This window comes from Callorhinus ursinus, unplaced genomic scaffold (assembly GCF_003265705.2).
Source record: "Callorhinus ursinus isolate GAN/ISIS: 27379988/994484 unplaced genomic scaffold, GSC_fseal_2.0 scaffold35, whole genome shotgun sequence".
In the NCBI taxonomy this organism is placed as follows: domain Eukaryota; kingdom Metazoa; phylum Chordata; class Mammalia; order Carnivora; family Otariidae; genus Callorhinus; species Callorhinus ursinus.
Genome location: NW_027397097.1, coordinates 14,728,002 through 14,735,386, shown reverse-complemented (window position 1 = coordinate 14,735,386; position 7,385 = coordinate 14,728,002). Strand labels below are relative to the sequence as shown.

Below are 7,385 nucleotides of genomic sequence, written 5' to 3'. Positions count from 1 at the left end.
ATCTATCTATCTATCTATCTATCTATCTATCTATCATCTATCTATCTGGAAATACTGAGTTCTGGGAGAGATAATGGGGCTGCTTTTAGACCCTACACCATAATCTATGTTAATAACCATCATAGTAGAATCTATTTATCATATACCTACTACATTTCTAGGAACTGTGCTTCATATATGTTATTTAATCTTTATTATGTCCCTATGAATTCATTCTATTTTATAGTTGAATAAAAAGCAATGAAGAAAAAAATATCAGAAACAGCACATAAAAAATCAGTATGATGAGATAGGAGTGTTGTCTCTGGAACTAAGGTGACTACATTCAAATCCTAGTTTTGTCACTTACTTGTAGGGTTTGATAAAACTACTTTATCTCTCTAAACTTCAGCTCCTCATCTTTAAAGTAGAATCAATAATAATACTACATATAGAGTTATTATGAAAGTTAAACGAGTTAACCTATTGAAATGGTTAGAATAACCAGTGATATATAAGCATTGTTATTACAAGCCTGAAATCACACAGCTAGAAAGTGATAGAACATTTTTTCTGGATTCCAAAGCCTGTGCTTCATTCACAATTCCATATTCCTTCCAAGACATATCCAAGCTTATGGACCACAGAATTTAAAAAATGAATTTGTCAATAATCAACTAAATTTGTTTGTTTCTCAAAGAAAACATATATACAAAGGATTCTTAATTCAAAGGCTATTTTTCTTTGGGAGTGAACTCTGGCATCTCAGAGCCTGTTAGTACTAAACAGTGGTGCACATGTCACTTCTCAGGGACTGTGGAGTGAAATAAAGAGGAACTTGGAGGTAAGTTACTTGTGTCTCTTTTCCAACAGGGATTTGAAAATATGCTACTTCTTAGGATCACCCTGAGGAGCAGTTCAGCTCTCTCTCCCCCGTTGTTCAGAGCACCTGTTGTTTCTGTGGCTTTCTTTTTCTGGCCTCCTTCAAAAATCCCTTCTGGCCTTAGTGGTAGTAGTGGTGGTGATAGCTTTGTAAAATCACCAAGTTCACAGCCTTACCACAGCTTATCTAAGTGGGATTATAAGATTGAAAACATGAAAAGTGTACTAATGTGAGCAGGTCAAAGTACTATTATTATTTGTTTTCATCATGGTTGAATCTTATGTGAGAGGTATAGATCAGTTTTGGATTTCTCATGTTCATCATTAGATTGGAAGTTCCCTACCTATAGTTTGCTCTAAAAAGTTCATTGTTATTTTTCATTCTGATTCTCTTTTCTATTTATTCATTTTTATACAGAACTTTATAAAACTTGGAAGAAACTGCCAAATTTTTTCAAAGTGGCTGCACCATTTTCATTCATACCAGCAATGTATTCCACTTTCTCCAGATCCTAATCAACACTTGTTATTGTGTGTCTCTTATTGTAGCCACTATTTTCTTGTGGGAAGTGTCTCCCCTTGTGGGTTTTCGTTTGTTTATTTGTTTGCTGTGAAAAGCTTTATTGTTTCTATTTGGTGCACAGCTTGGAAGAGGGCACTAGGGTGGTTAAAAAGCTGCCTATTGCCTGCCTTCACCTCCTCGTCTAGGAAGAGGTTCTCCAGGAAGTCATAGAGGTGGGGGTCTGCATGTGCAGAAACCCCGGGGCATGCAGATCCAAAAGGGCCTGGTTCAGGTTCTTCTCCAGAACCAATGTGGCTTCCATGGAATCCAGGGTTTTACTCCACTCATCTTGGGATGGCTTCTGCACATCCTGGAAGAGGGTGTGGCCACGGCACTGGTTTTGCATTTTCAAGAGACACTCAGGATCCTTGGGCTTCATATCCACCAACTCGAAGAAGTGGCCCATGTTCTTCAGAGCCACATCTTCGTGGCTGAAATAGAAGCCCAGAGAAGGGTAGGTGTAGGAGGCCTGCAGATGCATGTTGACCAGGCAGTTGATGGCAGCCTCCACCATTGTGGAATAATTCTCATGAATCTGGAAGTTCATGGTTGATTGGTAATAAGAAGCTAAGCTCAAAATAAGGTGTTGGCTGGTCCTGGAGGCAGAGTGTGGCTGAGAAGATGGCTCCAAAGCTTGTGACTGGAAAAAAGGCTGGAGGGTGGTCAGAGGCTAGTAGAAGGGGCGTCCCTGGGTCCATTCCATCCAAACACTGTTGAAGCAAGAGACAAATCTACAGGACAGCTGGGTGCACTTCCTCATTGTGGTTTTGATTTGTATTTCCCTAATGACTAATGATGTTGGGCATCTTTGCATGTGTTTATTGGCCATTTGTATGTCTTCTTTGGAGAAATGTCTATTCAAATCTGTCCATTTTTAAATTAGGTTGTTTGTCTTTCTGTTGTTGATAGTTCTTTATATATTGTAGATAATAGGCCCTTATCACATTCATTGTGAATATTCCATCTGTGGGTATATTTTGGCTTTACTGATAGTTTCATTTGAGGCAAAGATTTTTACTTATTTTTTTCACTTTGGTTGCTTGTGCCTTTGATGTCATATCTAAGAATCGATTGCCTAACCCAAGGTCATAGAGGTTTTATACCTGTTTTCTCCTATGAGTTCTACAGTTTTTGTTCTTAAGTGTAGGACTTTGATCCATTTTGATTTTTTTCTTTTTTTAAAAAATTTTATTATGTTATGAGAATCACCATACATTACATCATTAGTTTTTGATGTAGTGTTCCATGAGTAATTGTTTGGGTATAACACCCAGTGCTCCATTCAGTATGTGCCCTCTTTAATACCTAACACCAGGCTAACCCATCCCTCCAACCCCCTCCCCTCTAGAACCCTCAGTTTGTTTCTCAGAGTCCATAGTCTCTCATGGTTCATCTCCCCCACCGATTTCCCCCTCTTTATTTCTCCCTTCCTACTATCTTCTTCTTTTTTTTTTTTTAACATATAATGTATTATTTGTTTCAGAGGTACAGGTCTGTGATTCAACAGTCTTACACAATTCACACCACTCACCATAGCACATACCCTCCCCAATGTCTATCACATAGCCACCCCATCCCTCCCACCCCCCATCACTCCAGCAACCCTGTTTGTTTCCTGAGATTAAGAATTCCTCATATCAGTGATATCATATGATACATGTCTTTCTCTGATTGACTTATTTTGCTCAGCATAACACCCTCCAGTTCCATCCATGTTGTTGCAAATGGCAAGATCTCATTCCTTTTGATGGCTGCATAATATTCCCCTGTGTGTGTATGTGTGTGTGTGTGAGTGTGTGTGTGTGTGTGTGTATACACCACGTCTTCTTTATCCATTCATCTGTCGATGGACATCTTGGCTCTTTCCACAGTTTGACTATTGTGGACATTGCTGCTATAAACATCTGGGTGCACGTACCCCTTCAGATCCCTACATTTGTATCATTGGGGTAAATACCCAGGAAGGCAATTGCTGGGTCATAGGGCAGCTCTATTTTCAACTTTTTGAGGAACCTCCATACTGTTTTCCAGAGTGGATGCACCAGCTTGCATTCCCACCAACTTTGTAGGAGGGTTCCCCTTTCTCCGCATCCCTGCCAACATCTGTCGTTTCCTGACTTGTTAATTTTAGCCATTCTGACTGGTGTGAGGTGGTATCTCATTGAAGATTTTTTTTTTCTTAATCTTATTTATTTATTTGACAGAGAGAGACACAGCCAGAGAGGGAACAGAAACAGGGGGAGTGGGAGAGGGAGAAGCAGGCCTCCTGAGGAGCAAGGAGCCCGATGTGGGACTTGATCCCAGGACCCTGGGATCATGACCGGAGCCAAAGGCAGACACTTAACGACTGAGCCACCCAGCCGCCCTCTCATTGAGGTTTTGATTTGAATTTCCCTGATGCCAAGCGATGTTGAGCACTTTTACATGTGTCTATCGGCCATTCTGATATCTTCTTTGGAAAAATGTATGTTCCTATCTTCTGCCCATTTCTTGATTGGATTATTTGTTCTTTGGGTGTTGAGTTTGATAGTTCTTTATAGATTTTGGATACTATCCCTTTATCTGATATGTCATTTGCAAATATCTTCTCCCATTCTGTCAGTTGCCTTTTGGTTTTGTTGACTGTTTCTTTTGCTGTGCAAAAGCTTTTTATCTTGATGAAGTCCCAACAGTTTGTTTTTGCCCTTGCTTCCCTTGCCTTTGGCGATGTTTCTAGGAAGAAGTGGCTGCGGCTTAGGTCGAAGAGGTTGCTGCCTGTGTTCTCCTTTAGGATTTTGATGGACTCCTGTCTCACGGTTAGGTCTTTCAACAATTTGGAGTCTATTTTTGGTTGTGGTGTAAGGAAATGGTCCAGTTTCATTCTTCTGCATTGGCTGTCCAATTTTCCCAACACCATTTGTTGAAGAGACAGTCGTTTTTCCATTGGACATTCTTTCCTGCTTTGTCCAAGATGAGTTGACCATAGAGTTGAGGGTCCAGCTCTCCGTTCTGTTCCATTGTTCTATGTGTTTGTTTTTGTGCCAGTGCCGTACTGTCTTGATGATGATAACTTTGAATTAGAGCTGGAAGTCCAGAAATGTGGTGCCGCCAGCTTTTGTTTTCTATTTCAATATTCCTCTGGCTATTCGGGGTCTTTTCTGGTTCCATACAAATTTGAGGATTATTTATTCCATTTCTTTGAAAAAAGTGGATGGTATTTTGATTTGGATTGCATTAAATGTGTAGATTGTTCTAGGTAGCATTGACATCTTCACAAATTTGTTCTTCCAATCCATGAGCATGGAACGTTTTTCCATTTCTTTGTGTCTTCCTAAATTTCTTTCATGAGTATTTTATAGTTTTCTGAGTACAGATTCTTTGCCTCTTTGGTTAGATTTATTCCTAGGTATCTTATGGTTTTGAGTGCAATTATAAATGGGATCAACTCCTTAATTTCTCTTTCTTCTGTCTTGTTGGTGGTGTATAGGAATGCCACTGATTTCTTTCTTTTTTTTTTTTAACCAATGAGCCACCCAGGTGCCCCTGAGCCATATATATATTTTTTTGATGTAGTGTTCCATGATTCATTGTGCATAACACCCAGTGCTCCACGCAGAATGTGCCCTCTTTGATACCCATCACCAGGCTAACACATCCCCCCACCCTCCTCCCCTCTAGAACCCTCTGTTTGTTTTTCAGAGTCCATCATCTCTCATGGTTCTTCTCCCCCTCCTATTTACTCCTCTTCATTCTTCCTCTCTCGCTATCTTCTTCTTTTTCTTTTTTCTTAACATATGTTGCATTATTTGTTTCAGAAGTACAGATCTGTGATTCAACAGTCTTGCACAATTCACAGTGCTCACCATAGCACATACCCTCCCCAATGTATATCACCCAGCCACCCCATCCCTCCCACCCCCCACCACTCAGCAACACTCAGTTTGTTTCCTGAGATTAAGAATTCCTCATATCAGTGAGGTCATATGATACATGTCTTTCTCTGATTGACTTATTTCACTCAGCATAACACCCTCCAGTTCCATCCACGTCGTTGCAAATGGCAAGATCTCATTCCTTTTGATGGCTGCATAATATTTCATTGTGTATATATACCACTTCTTCTTTATCCATTCATCTGTCTATGGACATCTTGACTCTTTCCACAATTTGGCTATTGTGGACATTGCTGCTATAAACATTGAGGTGCATGTACCCCTTCAGATCCTTACATTTGTATCTTTGTGGTAAATATCCAGTAGTGCAATTGCTGGATCATATGGTAGCTCTATTTTCAACTGTTTGAGGAACCTCCATACTATTTTCCAGAGTGGGCTGCACCAGCTTGCCTTCCCACCAACAGTGTAGGAGGGTTCCCCTTTCTCCACATCCCCGCCAGCATCTGTCATTTCCTGACTTGTTAATTTTAGCCATTCTGACTGGTATGAGGTGGTATCTCATTGAGGTTTTGCTTTGGAGTTCCCTGATGCCGAGCAATGTTGAGCACTTTTTCATGTGTCTGTTGGCCATTTGGATGTCTTCTTTGGAAAAATGTCTGTTCATGTCTTCTGCCCATTTCTTGATTGGATTATTTGTTCTTTGGGTGTTGAGTTGGATAAGTTCTTTATAGATTTTGGATACTAGCCCTTTATCTGATATGTCATTTGCAAATATCTTCTCCCATTCTGTTGGTTGTCTTTTGGTTTTGTGGACTGTTTCTTTTGCTGTGCAAAAGCTTTTTATCTTGATGAGGTCCCAGTAGTTCATTTTTGCCCTTGCTTCCCTTGCCTTTGGCACTGTTTCTAGGAAGAAGTTGCTGTGGCTTAGGTCGAAGAGGTTGCTGCCTGTGTTCCCCTTTAGGATTTTGATGGACTCCTGTCTCATGGTTAGGTCTTTCAACCATTTGGAGTCTATTTTTGTGTGTGGTGTCAGGAAATGGTCCAGTTTCATTCTTCTGTATGTGGCTGTCTAATTTTCCGAACACCATTTGTTGAAGAGACTGTCTTTTTTCCATTGGACATTCTTTCCTGCTTTGTCCAAGATGAGTTGACCATAGAGTTGAGGGTCCATTTCTGGGCTCTCTGTTCTGTTCCATTGAACGATGTGTCTGTTTTTGTGCCAGTACCATACTGTCTTGATGATGACAGCTTTGTAATAGAGCTGGAAGTTCGGAATTGTGATGCCGCCAGCTTTGCTTTTCTTTTTCAATATTCCTCTGGCTATTCGGAGTCTCTTCTGGTTCCATACAAATTTGAGGATTATTTGTTCCATTTCTTTGAAAAAAGTGGATGGTATTTTGATGGGGATTGCATTGAATGTGTAGATTGCTCTAGGTAGCATTGACATCTTTACAATGTTTGTTCCTCCAATCTGTGAGCATGGAACGTTTTTCCATTTCTTTGTGTCTTCCTCAATTTCCTTCATGAGTATTTTATAGTTTCCTGAGTACAGATCCTTTGCCTCTTTGGTTAGATTTATTCCTAGGTATCTTATGGTTTTGGGTGCAATTGTAAATGGGATCGACTCCTTAATTTGTCTCTCTTCTGTCTTGTTGTTTTTGTATGGGAATGCCACTGATTTCTGTGCATTGATTTTTTTTAAATTTTTTTATTGTTATGTTAATCACCATATATTACATCATTAGTTTTTGGTGCAGTGTTCCATGATTCATTGTTTGTTCATTACACCCAGTGCTCCATGCAGAACGTGCCCTCCTCAATACCCATCACCAGGATAACCCATCCCCCTCCCACTCTCCCCTCTAGAACCCTCAGTTTGCTTTTCAGAGTCCATTATCTCTCATGGTTCGTCTCCCCCTCTGACATACTCCCCTTTTCTTCCTCTCCTGTTATCTTCTTCTTTTTCTTTTTTCTTAAAATATGTTGTGTTATTTGTTTCAGAAGTACAGATCTGTGATTCAACAGTCTTGCACAATTCACAGCGCTCACCGTAGCACATACCCTCCCCAATGTCTATCACCCAGCCA

The 7,385-nt window shown here is 40.2% G+C and overlaps 1 protein-coding gene and 1 pseudogene across 6 annotated transcripts in view; one reads left to right on the top strand and one right to left on the bottom strand.

Annotated features, from left to right (window-relative positions):
• The window catches only part of DLG2 (discs large MAGUK scaffold protein 2), a 2,181,535-nt gene that overhangs the window by 182,590 nt on the left and 1,991,560 nt on the right, over positions 1–7,385 (top strand). The gene's annotated exons all lie outside the window — the stretch shown is intronic.
• On the bottom strand, positions 1,459–1,970 carry LOC141370435 (ferritin light chain pseudogene; annotated as a pseudogene).